General features: G+C 41.5%; 1 long non-coding RNA gene across 2 annotated transcripts in view; it reads right to left on the minus strand.

Annotated features, from left to right (window-relative positions):
- LOC129699719 (uncharacterized) overlaps window positions 1–22,589 on the minus strand; it is a 55,774-nt gene that overhangs the window by 28,569 nt on the left and 4,616 nt on the right. Inside the window, exons 2-3 of one of the 2 annotated variants that reach the window (XR_008723919.1) lie at window positions 6,686–6,826; window positions 628–881 (exon numbers count right to left, since the gene is read on the minus strand). This is a non-coding gene — a long non-coding RNA (uncharacterized LOC129699719). Of the gene's footprint in view, window positions 1–627; window positions 882–4,006; window positions 5,454–6,685; window positions 6,827–22,589 lie in introns of those variants that run through there. The other variant, XR_008723918.1, reaches the window with a different exon arrangement.

Genomic DNA, 22,589 nt, shown 5'->3' on the forward strand with positions numbered 1-22,589 from the left:
AATGGAGAGATACGAGTCAAGAACAGGAGAAATTTAGATTAGCTTGCCTCATGTTTGATACAGATGTTTTGGGCCGAATTACCTGCTTCTGTGCTGTACACTCCTCCATTCTATGTTTTTTAGAGATACAGAAACAGGTTCTTCGGCCCACCGAGTCCGTGCCGATCATCGATCAACCTGTGCACTACTCACAAGGAACAATTTACTATTTTTACTGAAGCCAATTAGTCTACAAACCTGTATGCCTTTGGAGTGTGGAAGGAAACCGGAGCACCCGAAGAAAATCCACGTGGTCACGGGGTGAATGTACAAACTCCATACTGGCACCACCCATAGTCAGGATCGAACACGGGTCGCCGGCACTGGAAGGCAGCAATTGTACCACTGCGCCACTGTGCCGCCCATTTTCTTATGTTTAAGCATCTGGTTACAGGCATTCCTCTTTAAATATTAACCCCTTCCCCTCCCACCTCTGCCTCCACCCACTCTCTCCCAGTGGTTCAATTATGCAATAGAAAGCCTTGTATTTACATAGTGCTTTTGAATAATCCCAATGAGGTTATCCCATGGCCACAGGTTATCCCACTTCTCTTTACAACCAAGGATGTATTTTAGAATTGTACTCACAATTGCAATGTAGGAAACATAAACATCAATTTTTGTTCCTATAAACAGCAGTCCAATAATGCAGATGGTTGCACACGTCTTTAGTTTTGTAACGTTGAGTAAGCGAAAAATGATGTCCAGGACATCATAGGGTCGTAGAGCCATAGAGCATGGGAACAAAAGCTTCATCCCACCGAGTCCACTCTGATCATCATGTACTCGCTTACATTATCTGACGCAAAGGCAACAGTACCATCAAATGAGCCACGGGAATCCTGTGTAATTGAGCGAAATAAAGACTGAAAAGTAAGATAAATCATACTTCATTCTTTCCTTTTTATTTTTAAGTAATTTCACTACCATGATTATCATTGAACTACACAACATTTACACTTTACTGGCATTAACATCATTGGCACATTTTAGTTTTGTCTTTTTGAATTTGATCTATGACTCCATTTTCTAATGTTTGCATCTATTTTATACCAGCACAGAATTTACTTTATAAGGTCATAAGGTCATAAGGAATAGGAATAGAATTAGGCCATTCAGCCCATCAAGTGTACTCCACCATTCAACCATGGCTGATCTATCTCTCCCTTCTAAACCCCAACCGCTGACGCCTGTACTAATCAAGAATCTATCTATCTCTGCCTTAAAAATATCCACTGACGGCCTCCACAGCCTTCTGTAGCAAAGAATTCCACAGATTCACCACCCTCTGACTAAATAAATTTCTCCTCATCTCCTTCCTAAAAGAACATCCCTTAATTCTGAAGCTATTACCTCTAGTCTTAGACTCTCCCACTAGTGAAAACATCCTCTCCACATCGACTTTATCCAAGCATTTCAGTATTCTGTATGTTTCAATGAGGTCCCCCCTCATTCTTCTAAACTCCAGCAAATACAGGCCCAGTGCCTGCAAACGCTCATCGTAAGTTAACCTACTCATTCCTGGGATCATTCTTGTAAACCTCCTCTGGACCCTCTCCAGAATCAGTACATCCTTCCTCAGATGTGGTGCCGAAAATTGCTCACAATATTCCAAATACGGCCTTACCAGCACCTTATAGAGTCTCAACATCACATACCTGATGTTGTATACAAGCCATCTTGAAATAATAAATAAAAATAATTTGGTCATTTTTTTTACATCTTTACCCTAATAAAACTCTCACCTTGGATGTGTATTTATATTTCGCGAGAAAACGACGCGGTAACAGTAAAATATTTACATATTCTGGTAGACATTTTTCCCGTGCCTGATCTGAAATTTTCCTGCATTATTTCTTGAGATTACTGAAAATGTTCAAAAATCTGACAAAACTTAAAAAATAAATACGACTTTCGCTGATGACGTCACAATGGGTCTGCTTGCTGCCATTTTCCTTCGCTGCTGTGACTTAACCCCTCCACCACCTCTCCCTCTTCCCGTTATTCAAAAGGCGCTGCCAGAGATGAAGTCGGGCCCTGCACTGAATCCGCCGAACACGCAGTCCTTCTGGGCCCGTGCCCCCCCCCCCCTCTCTCAGGGTCCTCGGGGTCACCACCTGGTGGGGAGGTTGCTGCTGCAGATTCGCCTAGAGACGGAGTGAGGGAGTATTGCGTTCGGGAACCAGCCCTGCCCTGTGACACCGCGTGCCATCTCTCTGTGTGCCTCTGCCCCCTCTCCCACTCCATCTAGGCCTCTGTCCCACTCCCCCAGGCCTCTCTCCCTCCCCCTCCCCCCCACCTCTCCCCCCCCCCCCCCCCCCCCCCACCTCTCCCCCCCTCCCCCCCCCACTCAATCCCCCCCCTCTCTCTCTGCCCCTCTCTGTCTCTGCCCCTCTCTGTCTCTGCCACTCCCTCTCAGTCTCTGACCCTCTCTCTCTGCCCTCTCTCTCTCTACCCCCCTCCCTCTCCCTCTCTAGTTGGGGGCTACTTGTGAGTGGATAGGGCAGGTATGGGGTAAAAGGAACGAATGAATAATATTAATATAGTGTGTGTGTGTGTGTGTGTGGGGTGGTGTGTGTGTGTGTGTGTGTGTGTGTGTGTGTGTGTGTGTGTGTGTGTGTGTGTGTGTGTGTGTGTGTGTGTGTGTGTGTGTGTGTGTGTGTGTGTGTGTGTGTGTGTGTGTGTGTGTGTGTGTGTGTGTGTGTGTGTGTGGTGGGAGGGTGGTTAGTGTGTGTGTGTCTCCACAGGCCGCCTCCCCCACCTCCCCCCCTCCCCAACCATGCATTGAGGGGACGGGACACAACGGTTCCCACTTGGTCTAGTTGAATATAAATGCATTGTGACCAGCATTTCACAAATGTTCTTGGGTTACCTGCAGGGTTGAATTTGTTACTTAGAACTGGTATAATTTACACTTCCTTCTTTGCTGCAATGGCTACTCATTGACTGAGAAAATATTGCGACTGCAAAAATTATTTCCTTTCTCACTAGTATAATTATCCAAATCTTCTCTTCTTTTAGACAAATAAAATTTACAATAATTATAATTCAATATAAATTATACATCAAATTTTATTTTACTTTAAAATTGAATGGATACAACACTTTTCATAAAATATAAACCTTTCTCTTGTCATTTGATCATCTAAATAAAAACTCGATAGAATGTATAGATGGCAAACCAAAGCTATGAAGTGAAGTGAGATCATTGGATCGCTTGCTTTGAAAGAGAAAAGACAAAGTAGAGATTTATTTCAGTTCCTTTTTTAAATTATGAAACATATCGATAGAGTGAATACAAGAATAATATTTTGCTTGGAAGCAGCCAATAATGAGGTTATCAAATTAAAATTGTTGTTCACACATTTGGAAGAGGATAACGGCATCTTTTATGAGCTTAAACATGCAGATGTCTCTCAATTTAATGTTTTATCACATTGTAAGTTATAACAATTTATCTATATTTCTCTGATGCTGTTTTCATAGGTTACGACTTAAAGAACTAAAATGATTCTCACTAGAGCTCATAAATTGTTTTTGTTTTAATTACTTATATTGTGAATGTCATTATACAAATTATAGATTCAGATTTAGCCAATTTACTTATCCATTCTCTGTTTCCTTTTCCAATTGGTGTGACAAGATCACTTCAGGTATCCCCATGACAATGTGGCTTTCCCCCATCCTACTACCTGTAATGACTCCATGTTTCATTGGCGATTGCTAGTCGACGTGGAATCATGAGACTACACTGTCTCACTGTTATCTCTAAATTCTGGTAAATTCCTCATCATTTCAGGAAATTATTTTAACCAGGACTACTGTAAGTGTTCCTCACTCCTGTAATGTTCCTCTCCTGTCTCTGTTTCAATTCTAGCACACCTTTCACACCAGGTTCTTTTCCCCCTTCCTCACATGCTGCTGCCCCCAAATCTCTCCTTCCACTCTTCTTCTCACCATCCAAACACACCAACATCCACACCCCATAATTTCAAATATCTTCAATATGAACACATATATCACCTCCTCCACTTTTAGCATTAACAAGAGGTTGATCCTTTCATGATAGTTAGGTCTGTTCTTTCATCTCCACCAATATTCATTCTTCTTCCCATTCAACTGCAGGAGATGAAAATCTTCCTATTTATTTCATCTCTTCCTGTTATCCAGGGACTCAAGTGATACATTCTTAATGCACAGGAGGAAGGTTGAGAAGAGATGCATTAACACCAGCCAACTGCAGATGACCTAAAACACCCGTCCACATTATCAAAAACGACTGTACCCAAAGGTAAATAAATAGATGCCTGCATGGATAGTGCTAGGAAATCAACAATCAAGCAAACGTGGTCTCTTTGATATATAGGTCCACACCTAGAACAGAAGATACAGTAGGTGAGGTTGGAGTGTAAATAGCTCGTTCTAAGCTTGCCCCCAGTTTAGTTTCAGTCAAAAATCACTGAGTCAAGACTTGCGCATCTAAACTTTATTTTGACAAAACACAATTACAGTTCCACTACTATACCACGGGTTCGATCCCTGTATCTGCCTGATCAAGCCCTCTTTAGCCTCGCTCAAGCAGAGACACTCCGGAAGGTCATGCAGTCCTAAGCGTTCTCCCAGAAGATCGACACAGGACCTCATGGGAGTGGTTTTTTATAGGTCCCCGAACCTTGAGGGGCCGAACCACATAGGGGTGGTCTCTATACAGTCCAATAACATATATCAATTAACACACTATATGATAGACATTTCCCTAACCTAATAATACAGTGACTAATACAATGTTTTTGAAAGAAATATCTAGAAGGAAGCAAACAAGAAAAAACATGTGCCCTGAGACTCAAACAGTTTCTCCAAGGCTCAACAGTTCGACCAATCATCAATTAACAGGATGACCGTCTTGCAACATTATTTATACTATTTACAATGCTTTTGCAGCGATCCAATCAAAATGATGCATTTCGGGCTTGTTTGCAAAACTGCTATACACTTTATCAATTTAGGAGAAACAAGGAGAATACCAGGACCCCTCACCATCCTGCATACCAGTCTGAGCCTAGACTGGCTGGTGCCAATCAAAGCCTGTAAAGTTCAGCTGACACGGGTTAAGCAATTCTGACAAGTGCAGGGATCCTCCATTTTATGATGTCTTTAATTTGGCCAATATTGACATTCCCTCATTTTGTCATTGATAATAACCCTCATCATAAATGATAACTCCAGAATATAATGATGACTGCTATACTTTAACAAATGTTCTAACAAGAAGATGGTGATGTAGCTTCTCAGAATTTAATCAAACTTCCTGAGTTTTCATGGGCGTGGCTCCATGATTTCTGTCTGATGAGTCTTCACCTCCGGAGTTTTATTGGGCGTGAATCCCATCCATCAATCTTGATAGTTCATTGGTCCTTAATTCGTAAAAGAGTGGAGAATTTCTAAGACAACCTGGGAGTAAACAAGTTAACCACTGATACCTTCACTAATACTTTTACTTTTACAATGATGAAGATGCACCCAGGCATTTCTTCACTCTACTTTTACTGCTGACGGAGTCATTAGAAGAACTTGGGAAGGTCCTTCCCAATGCATTTCTGATCCTTTCCTTTCCCAATTCTTCACTAAAACATAGTCTCCAGGTTTTACTTTAATGGGAGTTACTAATGAAGGCATATCCCCGTATGCTGCCCTCAATCTAAAATGTAAATCCCTTAAGGCTCTTGTCAAGGCTAAGATATAGTTGGTCATCTCTGCAGTCATATGGTGGAAATTAACTATTTCACGGCATTCTGGTTCCAAGGCATTTTTAGAGGCCTCACAAGGACCTATAGGCACTGGTGTTTTCCCTCCTTCACATCCTATTCCTTTCCCTGGATTGTATTTCTGGCAGACCAGGCAATTACTGCTTACCTTTTGAGCAAAGGATTGTAATTTTGGATGCCACCAAGTAGCCAATAGACTGTTCCCTACTGCCCTTGCACCATAATGGGTTGCATAGTGCATACTCTCACTAACCCATACTGCTAATGAGTCTGTTATGCAAGTTTGCCCTGCTGGAGTGGTCCACAGACCAATCATACAATCCAGTACACATTCCAGTTGTCTCCATCTCCATCTCTCCTTATTTCATTCAGTAGCCTCTTCTTGTAATCAGTCGAGTTCTTGGATGGTTGGCATCAGTTTCTCCAAGGGGGGCTTGTTAGTTACACTTTTAGTCTGCCTCGTTATTTTACGTACCACCACCTTACGTTCCCATGATATTTTCTTAGCTATTAAATCGGCATAATGATTTCCAATATCTGCTGGGGTCTGTCCATTAGTATGGACACCACATTTCATTACAGGATTTGTCTCAGTAGCATTAAGGCCTTCAATAAATTTGTCACCAATTGTCTGTGTGATATTTGGGTACCTGCAGAAGTTATGAATCCTCTATTTTCCCATAATTGTCCAAAAACATGCACCACCCCAAATGCATATCGAGAATCAGTGTAAATATTAACTTTTAGATTTTCCCCAATAATACAAGCCTGAATTAAAGTGAATAATTCAGCTTGTTGTGCTGAATAGGATGATTCAAAAGCAGCTGCATCTACAATCTCCGTCTTTTGATTAATAATTGCATACCCAGACAACGACTCACCCCGCGGTCCAATAGATGCACTACCGTCCACATATGATGTGATGTCCGGATCTTCCATGGGTACATCCCTCAAGTCCTCTCTCACTGATGTTTCTTCCTCTATAACAAATAGACAGTCGTGTCCTGCTTCTGATTGCTTTTCTGGGGGTGAAATAAGAAAAGAGACTGGGTTAATCAATGTAAAATGTTTGAACTGCAATTTTGGATTGTTCAACAGATAAATCTTATACTTATTTTGGCGGGCCATTGTCAACTCCTGGGTTTGAAGCTGCCCCAACAATGCCGATACCGAATGTGAACTGTACACTACAATTTCCGGATGGAGTGTCAAATTAGCAGCTGATTGTAAACTATTGTAAATTGCAGTTAAGATTTGAGTGCAAAGAGGATGTCCCCTAGCTACTGGATCTAATTTGGAGGAGTAATATGCAACTGATCTATGTCTATCCCCTTGCTTTTATGTTAGTACCGAAGTAGCACAGTCAGATAGAATTGTACAATACAGTTGGAAAGGACGATCGTATAATGGCCTTCCCTATGCCGGAGCTTGCATCAATGATCTTTTTAAGTTCTCAAATGCTTCCTGTGCCACCTTTGCTAATTTAAATTCGCCCTCCTTGCTGGTATAAGGTGTCAGCTCCTTGGTTTCTAGAGCTATATTTGGAATCCAGGATCTGCAATAATTAACCATGCCCAGCCATTGTCTTATTCGTTTGGCTTCTTTTGGCACTGGAAATTCTGCTCTTCCCAAGGCTTCTTTTGGTGGGCCAAATTATAATTCCTAGAAATTTTACTTTTTCCTGAGCTACCAATACTTTTGATGGTGAGACCACATATCCTAGATCGGCTAGATGATTTAGTAGTTGTGCAGTGTCTTTCTGATTACTAGATTCATCTTTACTGGCCACTAATAGGTCATCAACATGCTGCGCTAATGTTGAATTCATTTTGAACTTCAAAGTTGATCCTGCAGACACCTGGAAAATAATTAGGCGAATTAAGAAATTCTTGAGGCAAGGTTGGCCCTTATAGGTGAAGGCAAACAAATATTGGCTGTCTTCATGAAGAGGAAGAGAAAAGAATGCATGTTGCAAGTCGACTATCGAAAAGACTTTTGCTTCGGCCGGTATTTGGGCTAGGATGAAGTGGTTCTACAACAGAATTGATTTCCCTTAAGTCTTGTATGAGTCTATATTGACCATCCTTTCCCGGTTTTGAACAGCAAGAATAGGGGTGTTACAGATTGAATGGCACGTCACCAATATCCTTGCTCTAGCAAACCCCAAATTAATTTGTCAATGCTGCTGTAGTTTCAATGGATATTGTTGGATTGAAGGAAGTGTTACCCCTTTCTGGAGAGCTACACGGATGGGATTGATGTTCACGCATCCTACCTGAGCAATGTCCTCGGCCCATACTTGAGGGTCCAAGCGGGTAACAACTTTCCTCGGGGCCTGGTAAAATTCAACAACTTATTGATTAGACAAATTCTGCTTTAGATAATTATTCGGGTCTGCCAAGGTAACTGCCTTTCTTACCATCGTTCCTAGGTCTTTAGCTCTAGCCGGGAAATTCACCTTTCGAGTGATGTGAGGAGCAACTTCTTCAGTTCTTTTCCATAACTGTGCTGGTATTTTAGCATATTCAGCAGCTCCCTCTTTCCCTTCCACTAGTGCCAATACTTCTATTTCCCATTCCTGTATTTTGTATGATTTAAAGAAGGTTTCCAGCTCACTGTCCTTGCCACTCCTATCGTAAGCCAGTGTAATTTGAAGTAGGGGTTCTTCGTCCAGATCTAAGGATCACCATTGAAGGGGTCACTATGGAGTAACATTGTCGTCGTACGGGGGGTCACTATTATACCTCTATCACCACATTCTATTTTTAGTTGGAAAACACAGAGTAAATCTCTAAGCATCAGGTTGCAATCTAATCCGGTGGTTATCACAAATCTATGTTTGATTGCCTTTCCTCCATATAGTACTTTGACTGGTTCAGAGATGGGATACTGGCAAACGTGCCCTTGAAGCCTGGACAGGTTCTGAACTTCTCTTAATTCTGATAAATTATAAATTGATTGAAGAGATGACATGGATGCGCCTGTGTCTACTAGGAAGGCGCAGATTTTACTTTCAACCTGTAGAGACAACATAGGTTCCTCATCAGAATTGCATCCAGTCACTACTAGGTTTGCTAATCATAGGCGTGTGAATGGGTTATTCTGAGAAAAGGATCGTAGAGAGCCAGTTCCCTCTGTGCTCTTTAGGATCCCATGGATCCCTCCATTCTCTTTGATCTTGGAAATTTCTTCTGTGACCCCCTCTTTCGTTCCTTTCTTTATTTGGACACCCCCTACTCCAGTGACCTGCCCTTCCACAACTATAACACTGTCCCATTCCTGATGGCCGCTATGTCCTCGACCCTGGTCTTTGGACGAGCTCTAGGGCAGATGTTTCTCTATAATATCGGTCTGGATATTCCGTGACTCTAATTTCTCCCAGTGCATGGTTTGCTGGTACTCTGGGGATCCATGATTCACGGTAGAATTTTGGTACTCCTTTTCTGATCACATATTCAGTTTTTTGTTTTACTGCAGGCGGGCTATCCTGCTTCTTTATTTCCCTCCAGTGATATCTTACAGCCCTAGCCATTTGACTGGCACTATTTTCTGTCCAGTCCATGTTATTAGTCTTAATGGCTTCTACTACGTTGGTGGGGAGGCAATTCAATAAGATGGCACAATATTGAGGGGAATTTACTCCATTTCTGTAATTTAAGTCACCCGATAGGTCCATATATAATTCAGAGAATCGCTCAAAAAATTCATCCGCTCCGTCTCCCCTTTTTGGTCTTACATCTAGTATTCTGGCCAAACCAATTGGTTTTTTAAAATAATATTTTTAGTATTCTGGCCAAACCGATTGTTTTTTTAAAATAATATTTTTAGTAGAAGCCAGTACATATCATAATAAAAACATTTCATGTATATCAGTCATACGTTGCTAATAGGTGGGGATCCAGCTATCAAAATAATAGTGGTCCTCCTTTATCAGTTGTATATTGGCTCGGCTTCTATTTGGGTTTTTTTTTATAGATAGAAAGTGAGAAAAAAACAAAAAGCATGATAAAGAAGAATGGAGTAATTTATCAATAATACAACATTGGAGATAGGTCCGTAGGTTATAAAGCATAACTATTCATCTCATCCTGAGCTTGAGCTTCAGTCACATTCCCGTGCTGGACCCATTTACCCTTTCAAAAAATCAATAAATGGAGACTATATTATAACATATAATTCTTGCTTGTCAATTAAGACAAGTTTAGTTCTTTCCAGATATAAGGTCTCCAGCATTTCCATAATCCATATTTTAATTGTGGGGGTTATAGGACCTTTCCAAAATTTCAATATTAATTCTTTCCCAGTAATTATACTATAGTCAATAAAGTTTATTTGGCTTGTTGTAAGTCTTAGGCTTTGTTCTGATAATCCTAGATTATTAGTTTTGAGTCGGGAGTTCAGAAATTATTCTAAAAATATCTGTTCAGAAATGTTTGATTTTTATACAGTTTTATGCAGGGGATAGAATCTTTACAGGAAGCAGGGTGGGAAGAAGCGGAATCGAGATAGTTGAGGGAGCCAGTAGGTTTATAATAGATGCCAGTCGATAGTCTATCTCCTTTGATGGAGTCAGTGAGATCAAGAAAGTGGAGGGAGGTATCGGAGATGGTCCAAGTGAAATTGAGTGCAGGATGGAAACTGGTGGAGAAGTTAATGAAGTCCATGAGTTCTGAATAGGTGCAGGAGATAGCACCGGTGCAGTCATCAATGTAATGAAGATAGAGTTTGGGGATTGGGCCAGTGTATGCCTGAACCAGGGATTGTTCGATGTACCCTACAAAGAGTCAGGCATAGCTGGGGCCCATGCCTTTGATTTGGAGGAATTGGGAGGAGCCAAAGGAGAAGTTGTTGATAGTGAGGACCAGCTCCACTCGGCAGTGGAGAGTGTTAGTAGAGGGAAATTGGCTGGTTCTGCGATTCAGGCAGAAACGGAGGGCTTTAAGGCCTTTCTGGTGGGGGATGGAGGTGTAGAGTGACTGGACATTCATAGTAAAGATGAGGGAACGGGGGCCTGGAAAACAGAAGTCACTGAAGAGACGCAGGGCGTGTGAGGTATCTTGGACATAGGTCAGAAGGGATTGGACCAGGGGATAGGATGCAGTTGCGGTACATGGAAAAGATTTCAGTGCGACAGGGCAACTGTGCTTATGGATTTTGTGGAGAAGGTAAAACCAGGCCATGCGTGGCTGGGGAACCATAAGGTTGGAGACTGTAGAGGCCAGGCAGCCGGAAGTGATAAATTCAGATATTGTCAACAAAATGATCTGTGCGATGATGGTCCAGGGTAAGTAGGAGGAGGTGACCGAGAGCTGTCGCCTGGCCTCAGCACGGTAGAGGTAATCTTGCCAGACTACCACGGCACCTCCCTTGTCGGAGGGTTTGATGATAATGTTGGAGTTGCTGCAGAGTGATTGGAGAGCTGTACTTTCAGAGGAGGTGAGGTTAGAGTAGGTAAGGGGAGTGGAACAGTTGAGATGGTTAATATCACGCAGTTAGAAATGAAAAGGCCTAAAGAGGGTGGAAGGCCATCTGGGGGAGTCCAAGAAGAAGGTGGACACTAGAAAAACTAGGACATATGAGGAAAATTATCCTACAAACCTGCACCTCTTTGGGATAAGGGAGGAAACCCACAAGGTCACCGGGGAAATATGTAAACTCCACACAGATAGCACCCAAGGTCAGGATCAAACCCAAGTCTCAGGTGCAGTGGGGCAGCAGCTCTACCAATTGCACCACTGTGCTGCCATTTCAGTGCACTTTGGGAGGTGAATGCTAAGGGGAATATATACAATTAATGGCAAGACCCTTAACAGCATTAATGTACAGGGTGATCTTGGGCTCCAAGTCCATAGACTCCCTGAAAGTGGCAATACAAATAAATAGACTGGTAAAGAAGGCATATAGTACACGTGACTTCATCAATCGAGGCATTGTGTAAGTATCCGGAAGTCATGATGCAGCTTTATAGGCCTGATTTGGAACATTGCGTGCAGTTCTGGTCACCCCACTACAAGAAGTATGTGGAGGCTTTGTAGATGGGGCAGAAGAAGTTTACCAGTGTGCTGCTTGGAATAAAGGGTATTAGGTACAAGGAGAGATTGGACAGACTTGGATTGTTTTGTCTGGAACACCGCAGGTTGAAGGGAGGCTGAGAGGAGCATCTATATATCTAAAAGTCTCATCATGACTAATTCCTGTCTGGGCTGTATATTGATTTTAGAAAAAACGCTACCATATATCGCTATGGATTTTGGCCATCATACTCACAGTCCTCCTCCGCAGATGCAGCCCTGAGGATTTTTCCGATCGATTAAAAAAAATGTTATGAGTGATTAATAAATCTTGAGATCAGCCGATTTGTCCTCTCGCCTGTCAATCACCACGATGAAGGTAATGGGGGGGGGGGGGGGGGGGGGGGGGGGGGGGCAGGGGTGGGGGGGGGGGGGGGGGGGGGGGGGGGGGGGGCAGGACTATAAAACCCCGAATGCCTGGACGTGAGTCAGTCAATCTGGAAGATCGTGACGGAGAGTCCACAACTGTGAGTCTAAGCTGTAAATCAACTGAACTGTGAGTCTGCAATGTACTTGCAATAAATTATTTGTTAGCCCTTAATGACAATGCAATGAGTTGTTTTGCAATTTGGTGGCCTGCACTCTGCTTGAAATGCTGTGAAATTGAGTTTGGTGGCCTGCACTCTGCCTGAAATGCTGTGCAATTGAGTTTGGTGGCCTGCACTCTGCCTAAAACGATGTGAAGTTATGTTTGGTGGCCTGCACTCTGTCTGAAATGCAATTTCAAGGAATAGCCGTGAGTGAACTGCCAGCCCACCAACCCTGAGTGACTGACCTGCTAGCCCACCAGCCCTGAGTGACTGATATGCCAGCCCACCAGCCCTGACTGACTGAGCTGCCAGCCCACACTAGCTGCCAGCCCACAAGCCCTGAGTGACTGAGCTGCCAGCCAGGCCTGAGTGACTGAGCTGCCAGCCCACTAGCCCTGAGTGACTGAGCTGCCAGCCCAATAATTCATTCAACCCACAATGTCCATACTAGCCCTCTGGAAAACAGTCCCTTCGGTCCACAACACCTGTACTAGCGCTCCAGAAAGTGCGCCCCCTCCCACCCCTCCACTGGCCACCAATATTGGAATTGGTGGAGAGGTGGAATATTGCGTTGGTGGATCAGCCCTCCCGTGTGAACATGGGACCCAACGGTCTAGTATACAATTATGAGTCATAGATAAGGTCAACAGTCAGAAAATTTATCATGGGGTGAAAATGCCAAAAACTGGAGGGCATCGCTTCACAGTGAAAGGAACAAATTTTAATGCAGATACACGGGTCAAGTTTTTTACACAGAGGGTGCCTGAAAAGGCAGAGGTGTTGGTGGAGTCAGACACGGTAGTGATGTTTAAGAGTCATTTACATCGGCACATGGATATGGAGGGATATGCATCATGTACAATCAGATGAGATTAATTTATCTTGGCATCATGTTTGATTGTTGGCTGAGAGGTCTGTTCCTTTGCTGTACTTCTCTATGTTCTATATTCTATGAAGTATATGCAGTACAGTATTTCACCCCATAATGCTGCAGCAGTTTGGTTCATAGATTTGATTAAGACAGGATCAACTATTTATGACCTAAACAATAATGATCAATAACAAACTGGCAAACAGAATACTTTGCCATCAGTAATCTTTGTTAATTATTTTCTGACCAGCTTAATATTGCAGGAGGATATTTCCTGTAAGTACTGTAGGAAATACGTCTTATATATTGCATCATCATAAAGCTGTCTGGGATTCATTGCTCATTTAGAAATGCATTTAGTGCATTCAACGAAATTGTTTTAATAATACTGCATGCATTGATAATAATTTTCCTTTATTCACAGTGACAACCATACAGCATGGACAAAGGCTCTTCAGCCCAACTTGCCCCCAAATTAGGCCAAGTTCACTGTTCAGAATGTAATTCTGAAAAATATAGCATCTGCATTTTTGGAGGACTATTAAGGCTAAGATACACACAATGAATGGTAGCACGCCAGGAGTGAAGAATAGAGTGATCTTAATGTATATGTTCAAGATCCCCAAAGATAGCAGAACAGGTAGGTTAAAGAACAATTTGGTTAAAAAGGCATTCATTTGCTGGGAGATAGAATTTACTACCATTAAGGAGGTCATGGTACATCTATACATTGGCTTGGTCACAGCTGGAGAACTATGTTCACTTTTTATTGCCGCACACTATAGAAAGTATGACATTGCACCTCAGAGAACACAGGGTAGATTCACCAGGATGTAACCTGGGATGGAGTGTTTCAAATATTAGGAGAGGTGCAATGGACTGGGTTTGTTTTGGAGTGGAGAAGGCTGAAGGGGCACCAGATTGAGGCATACAAAACTTATGGGGGAAATAAATGGGATAGATGGTGAGCAACATTTCCTTTTAGCAGGAGTATCTATGACGTGAGGGCTGACATTTAAGGTAAGGGATTAGATTGAAAGGAGATTTAAGAACAAATAAATCACTCAAAAGGTGGATGAAATCCTGAGCAAACTTCTTGAAGAGATGGTGGTGTTATCCATTCCCACAATAACTAATGTGATTAGATAAATACTTCAAACGCCATGGCATGGAAGGCCATGGGTCGTGCTGAATGATAGGATTAGTGTAGGTAGCTAGTTGGTATAGGTAGATACTCACAAAATCCTGGAGTTACTCAGCAGGACAGGTAGCATCTCTGGAGAGAAGGAATGGATGACGTTTCAGGTCGAGACCTTTCTAAGGGTCTCAACCTGAAATGTCACCCATTCTGAAGAAGGGTCTTGACCTGAAACATCACCCATTCCTTCTCTCCAGAGATGTTGTCTGTCCCGCTGAGTTACTCCAGCATTTTGTGTCTATCTTTGGTTTAAACCAGCATCTGCAGTTCCTTCCTACACATCCCTTTCAACATTAGGTTGATTCCTATAGATTGGCAGTAGGTAATGTAACCTAAATACTTACAAAAAGAAGGAAAACAAACACGGGGCATTATTGCCTGGGGCAAATCCAGAATCCATTGTTAAAGTGTAATAAAAGAATCAGTCAAAGGATGTTATGCTTGATAAATGTACTGGTAATTTTCGGGGATGTATCTGGTGGAATAGATGGGGAAACATAGAAACATCGAAATTAGGTGCAGGAGTAGGCCATTCGGCCCTTCGAGCCTGCACCGCCATTAAATATGATCATGGCTGATCATCCAACTCAGTATCCTGTACCTGCCTTCTCTCCATACCCGCTGATCTCTTTAGCCACATTAAATATAGCCAATGAACTGGCCTCAATTACCTTCTGTAGCAGAGAATTCCACAGATTCACCACTCTCTGTGTGAAACATGTTTTTCTCATCTCGGTCCTAAAATATTTCCCCCTAAGAAGTAATGAATATAAATGTGGTATATCTGCATGGTCCCAATTATACATTTTAATGCAACTGTAAAACATCATGCAGTTAGGGATTATGCGGTGACATAGATAAAGAACTGAACTGGAAACAAAGAGTAGGAATAAACAGTGTAGGAAGAAACTACAGATGCTGGTTTAAACTGAAGATAAACACAAAAAGCTGGAGTAACTCAGCGGGAATAGGTAACATTTTGGGTTGAGACCCTTCTTCATACTGAGAGTCAGGGGAAAGGGAAACGAGAGATATAGATGGTGATATGGAGATATATGGAGAGCAGGAGGAATCACAGAGGATGCAGCAAGAGAGGATGTTACAGATGTCTTGTCGGAGAGAGGAGGAGGCACTTTTTCAAAGTAGGCATGCCCCGAGTAGATTTACACAGTGGAGCAGACAAAATGTATGTACAGGTTACTTTCCAAATGACAGGCATGTTGGGATATTGCAGGTAAAACATTAAGTGCTGGAGTGCTGACAGACAGCATCTGTGGTGGGAATGGACAAACAACGCTTCGGTTGAGACCCTTCTTTAAACAGTACAGCAATTGTCTCTTTCATTCTTGACTCTTTGTCTTCATACTCTTGCACAGAAAAGGTGTGGAAAAGATTCACAAGGATGTTACCGGGATTGGGCGGCTTGAATTAGAAAGAAAAGCTGGGTAGGCTAGAACACAGAAGGCTGACGGGTTACCTCATAGAGGTTTATAAAATTCTGCCGGACTTAGGTAAGATGCATGGTCAATCTTTTGTAGGAGCCTAAAACTAGAAGGCATAGGTTAAAGATGAGAAGGGAAAGATTTAAAAGGGACCTGAGGGATAACTTTTTCACATAAAGTATGGTGGATATATGCAATGAGCTGATAGAGCAAGCAGCGGATTTGGGTACAATTACAATGTTTGAGAGATATTTGGGCAGGATCATGAACAGAGAAGTTTGGAGGGACATGGGCCATGCACAGACAAATGAGACCAGCACAGATGGACATCTTGCTTGAAATAGATGATTTGGCCCAAAGGACCTGTTCCTGTGCTGTGTAAAATATGACACTACGATATATATATATATATATATATATATGCATTAATTGCAAGATCAGCCAGCTAATAAAACTAATAATTCCAACAAATACTGAAGTTTTCATGTCTAATAGTGTCCTAGCTATATTTTTCAAGGTATATATTACAAAAAAAAGTTATGTTCCTCTATACAGGAGAAATACAGGATATTGTACTTTGTATTGTACTAAGTTACAGAGAAAGGTTGAACAAGTTAGGTCTTTATTCTTCATGCACAGAAGGTTAAGGGGGGACTTGATAGAGGTATTTAATATGATGAGAGGGATAGACAGAGTTGACGTGGATAAGCTTTTCCCATTGAGAGTAGGGAAGATTCAAACAAGAGGACATGACTTGAGAATTAAGGGACAGAAGTTTAGGGGTAACATGAGGGGGAACTTCTTTACTCAGAGAGTGGTAGCTGTGTGGAATGAGCTTCCAGTGGAAGTGGTGGAGGCAGGTTTGATTTTATCATTTAAAAATAAATTGGATAGGTATATGGACGGGAAAGGAATGGAGGGTTATGGTCTGAGTGCAGGTAGATGGGACTAGGGGAGAATAAGTGTTTGGCACGGACTAGAAGGGCCAAGTTGGCCTGTTTCCATGCTGTAATTGTTATATGGTTATAACTAAAAAATGGAGTGAAATGTCACTTCGCAAAGAATTGTGGTTGAGTCTACAAGGATGACCCTGACCTTCCAGTTGGCTGTCACTGTAATTCTCCATGCCACTCCCATTTCCTCTCTGGCATCACCAGCTTTGAACTACATCTCTCATTGAAGCCCAAAGTAAGCTTTAGGAAGAGCACCTCATCTTCCAACAAGGTGCATTGCAGACTTTCAATCAAATTGAACAGTTTTAGATAACCAGCTTTTCCAGTTTGTATCAGACTTAGCAATTCTGATAAAGGGTAACAATAGCTCTGTTTCTCACTCTGCAGATGTTGTCTGACTTGCTGGGTGTTTCCACCATTCTGTGTTTTTATTTCAGATTTCCAACATCTCTGGTTTCTATCTCACAGTTACAGCATTGCTTATTCCCCTCTTTTATTTACGATTTCATTCTTTTGATCCTATTTACTCTTTCTCCAGGTAGACCAGTATGATTAACAGTACGTTCACCACATCTGTCTATCTCTGTTGGTCTTCACCTATCGTTTATATTCCCTTTGTTACCTCTTCCTCCCCCCACCCCGATCCCCACCTTCTCTGGATCCTGAATCATATTTGATTTCTAACCTTTGTTGGTTCTGATGATAGGTCACTGAGCTGAAACATTAACTTTGTTTCTTTCTTCTCAGATGCTGCTTGGCCATCTTAATATTTCTATTTCAATATTCACAAGAGACCGAAGAAAGGTTCCAACCCAAGACGTCACCTTGTTCTTTTCTCCAGAGAGGCTGCCTGAACCGCTGAGTTACTCCAGCATTTTGTGTCCATCGTGAATATTTCTAGAATCCTCTGTTCTTATACTCTGTTCTCAGCTGTACAGCAACAATTACAGCACTGATATTTATCAAAAAAAGAGAAATATTTGAACAAGTACTTATGATACGCACAAGATTCGGGTCAAATTCAAACCAGCCATTTACCACACTATCAACTGCTTTACAATGATCAGAAAATCACACACATAGTTGTCAGCCATACTTTTAAATGCCCTTTAGTTATAAATAACATGCCAGCCAGTGCTCAGTTCTGCCTATTTCATCCAGCTCGAGATTTTACCTGTTTCGCTGTTAATATAAAGCAATACAGAACAGAAGCAGGTCCTTGGGCTCACTGAGTCTGCACTGATCATGAATACCACACTTCAGTTTCATGGATAAGGTGAAAGGTGACATCAGATAAATATTTTTAAAATGTACCATGAAGGAGACAAATAAAGATTTGTTGTCATGACTGGAGGGAGATCATCTCTGTTCCAAGACATTGTGTCTGGATTTCTTCAAGGAGGCATCTGAAAGTACCAATTACATTCAACTACTTTATCACCGACTTGTCTTACCTCACAAGGCCAGAAGTGACACTATTTACATCATTGTTCAGTATTCGGCTCAGCTCATTACTTATTAGCTAATGGACAGTCCACATACACAATTAAGTTCATGCTGAAAATATTAAGTAACATTAATGCCACACAAACGCTCGGCTGTAATGAACAGGAGGGAACGCATGATAATAAAATAGAACTGTGATCTTTGGCTTCCCCGCAATCTATATCCTGAATATGCCCCCTGGACATGAAACTTAAATATCATGGCCACCAAAGCATTGTCAACAAATTAATTTTATATTTCAAGTGGCTCTTCGAGTCTTCTTTGGTATCAGGAAAACACGTCAGGGTAAAATTGTGAGATCACTTAAGAATAACCAGCACAGAGGAGAGGATTTGTTTAAATGTCTATTCACAGATCTAAATATATGCAAACTGCGCACTTCATGTACTCTCTTCTTGGGGAGTTCCTCAGGATCATGAATGACTTGCAGCAATAGAGAACATTGAACATCGATGTACAGCATAGGACAAGACTTGGATTGTTTTGTCTGGAACGCTGGAAGTTTATGGGAGGCTGTGAGGAGTATATAAATTATGAGAGTAAATTATAAGAATAAAGATAGACAGCCAGAATATTTATCATGTGGTGAAAATGCCCACGAGTCAATAGAGAAGATAGAACATAGAACAGTAGAGCACAGGAAAGGGCCCATTGGCCCACAATGTCCATGCTGACCATGATGCTGAATTTCCTCTGCCTGCATGTGATCCATAACCCTCCATTCCCTGCATATCCATGTGCCCACTTAAAAGCCGCTTTAATGCTGCTCATACCTGCCTCCACTACCACCCCTAACAGCACTTTCCAGGCATCTATCACTCTTGGGGTAAAATTCTTTCCCTGCAAATTTTCTTTAAACTTTGTCTCTCTCACCTTAAGGCCTGGCCCTCTAGTCTTTGGCATTTTCACTTTGGGTAAAAGGTTCTGACTGTCAAGTCTGAGGCAACTAAATAAGGCTAATGTGGGAACCACAAGCATTTCTGCATCTGGGGGAAATTATGGACTTCAGTGCGGGTAAGTGTGAAATGGCCCCTCTCCTTGTGCTGATCCAATCTCTTTCAAAGGAAGCTCTTCCGCTATCAGCTAAACAGAGGAAAATATTCTGGGCTCAAAGCTACCTTAAACAATACACTGCAGCAACTCACCAATATTTCTTCATAGCTCTTCACAAACCTGCAGCCTACAAAGTTCAGACAAGATAGCAAATGGATAGAACAATATCACCATTAAGATCTTCCCCAAGTCATACATTGTCGAGATTTTTTTGGATATCACTGTTTTACTACGGCTGGATTCTGACAAATCGACCTGTCAGTATTGTGGTACCGAGATCACAGAATTGCAGAAGTTCCGTAAAACAGACAAACCTAACCTTCCTGCGGCAACTAGACATGGGCAATTACTGCCAGTGCAAACTGTGTCCTGAAAATGAGAATAAGACAATGAAATGTAATTTAGGATTGTACAAATGTTCAACTGATCCACACAAATTAATGTGACTTTCAGCAATTGCTAATTAACACAAATAATAAACTACCTTAGAGAACATGAACTTGAGACTGGATGGCTTTCTTTAGTCAGTAAAAGAAGCAAATGTAGGCATTTTATTTTGGAAGTCAAGCAGCCTTGACTTCCAAGCAGAGGCCTGGACAATCATTGTCAGAAAAATAAACATAGTTCGAATGTCATTAGAAAGGCTGCAAACAGTAGGAAAATGTTGATAGTTTCAAAAGATGGAACTAGCTTTCACCCTCATCCTGCCCTATTTTTTTTTTAATATTATCCCATCTTCTTGTGTCATATTTGATTTACAGTGGCATTGAAAATATTTTTTGCGATAAGATCCATGTTTGTTAAAAATAGTTTTAATACTCTAAAAGTATCCCTAATCTGTTAAATTAAACCTCGTCATAGTGTAAATTATGCACATGCTTTCCTGCTTGTCACTTTTTACTGTCCACACCTTCTTTCTTGCATCACTCCCTCACATACTAATTGTACTTTCCCCCCATTTGGAGAGTAGCAATTAAGAAGGCAGTCTTGAGCATAATAAAAGGGATAGAATGTGCGGATTAACCCTGGGAGATAATCAACCATGTACTTCATCTTTGAAACAAGAAATGTTGATAGGTTAAAAAGGGAAAGTTGCCCGTGCAATGCAGAAAGGGAGATATTTGTAGCTTGTAATCTTTAAATTATAGCTAACAACCTAAAGAATACCTTGCCGCTGCCACAACAGTCTCAATCATGTGATGGAGACCTGCCTCAAATATAGGCAGAATTATGTTTATATTAATATTTCCAGGATAAATGTGGGCATAAAAGAGCAGATAGGATGGTGCACCAGATTGTAAGATTCTCCTGAGATTGGGTTTGAATAGAAACCACTATGAAAGGGTTAAATAATAGGACAGAAAATGTGTGATTGGAATAGCGGTAGATCTCTGCTGGCAATTCAGAGTGATGTAGAAATAGCAGAGCATGAATATTGAGGAAGTTAAACAATATTAAGATCACCTCATATAAAGATCATCAATGAAGACATGAACTCTGGCTGGGAAATGTTTTCTCGAGTTTATCAAGGGTCTGCTTCGAGAGAGGTATGTTTAACAAAACAAAGAAAGAGTAGTAATTTTAATTCTGGAAAATTAATTGAAGATGGCAATGACACAGAACACCCCCTTCCACACATCTAACACCATCACCAGCTGAAAAGAAACTTACACAGTACACTGCAAAATGCGGGACAATTCTTGGTGAGGCAGCTTTTCATTCGTACCATCTTATGAGACACCTTTGTTCACTTTGACAAGCATTTTGAACTTTAATAGTATGGTTCAAGGCTGGCTTTATACATAATGTGATAAAATTTGAAGTTTCCCTTTCTTTAATAAAAAACTTTGGGTCTACTTGCAATTTCGTTGTTAATGTTTCATTGTGAAACCAGTAAGTGAGGCACTTATGAAACTGGGGCGTCTACATATGAGGAAAGGGGGCAAGGTCAAATCAGAACTAACACTTGACCTTCAGATAATAAATATTTTTAAAAGATGGATATTTTAAACAAGTGCTAGTTTGTGACAGACGTAGTTTCTCTTTATATATTCAGGAGCTTTATGTGGGTAGTTGCTTCTCGTTTTGTTTTGTTTTATTACAACAATCTAATGGCCAAATTACATATGTTTTCATATTGACCTTCTCACCACCAGCAACCCAATTATTTTAGAGAAAGTGCGAACCAAATGGCACATCATTGTTTCATGGGTGAAATGAATCTCCATCTTCATTTGGACCAATATTTTTTCTATCAAGATGTCCAGTAATACAACCCTTAATATGTTGCCCCCACAGCACCTGACACTAACTACATGACCCCCAGTACAGACAAGGGCCCCGTAATTGACTGGCTAATGCCAACCACTTTCCAGACGGCGAGTTGCCTTTAACTAACTTCATGGATCTGGATTTTTAACATGCATCTCCAGACCTAAAATGGTATGTTTCACATCATTCTTTATGTGGCTTGACTTATTCTTCGGCAATGCAAAATGATTAACACTATCAGCTCCACTCGCCGGGCAAGATTATTTATTTTCTGCTCTGTGGTTCTATCCTCCTTCCTCTTCTTACCTTTCCGTGACCATTTTCATTCTCAGTATCACAGTTATGTTATTTTCAAGCGTAATATATGCATGCAAACTCTCAGCTACTTCTAATGAACGTGTAGTCGGCAGGTGTACTCTGCGCAGTGGGCGCCAGCCTCTACAGCCGTGACACCGTCGTCTTCCTGCTGCTCCACAATTAAGATCCAAAGTTTTTATCCTTTAATAGAATTTCCAACTTGTTAACGCGTTCTTGTACAAATGTTACTGAAATGCACATCATTCACCTGTCTGCGTTTTATGGCTCAATTTTCAACCTACCCGTGCTACCTTGGTAACGACGATAGTGCTCACATCGCCCATCAGACGCAAATATAATTGAAACATATTGCCACGTTTTCAAACGTAAAGAAATCATTAAATAAACACCAGAGATTGTAAAGCGCGCTGAAATTCGGAGATCAAGACATGTGCACCTTCCGATGAGAAAAGCCACAGTCTCCATCCACTGTTGTCCAGAAGCAATCTATGCATTCAGTTATTTGACCTACAGCGAGTGCACCGATTCATTGATAGGGAAAGATGAGATACATAGCTACGTCTGAAAATATT

Source organism: Leucoraja erinacea, chromosome 8 (genome assembly GCF_028641065.1).
Source record: "Leucoraja erinacea ecotype New England chromosome 8, Leri_hhj_1, whole genome shotgun sequence".
In the NCBI taxonomy this organism is placed as follows: Eukaryota; Metazoa; Chordata; class Chondrichthyes; order Rajiformes; family Rajidae; genus Leucoraja; species Leucoraja erinaceus.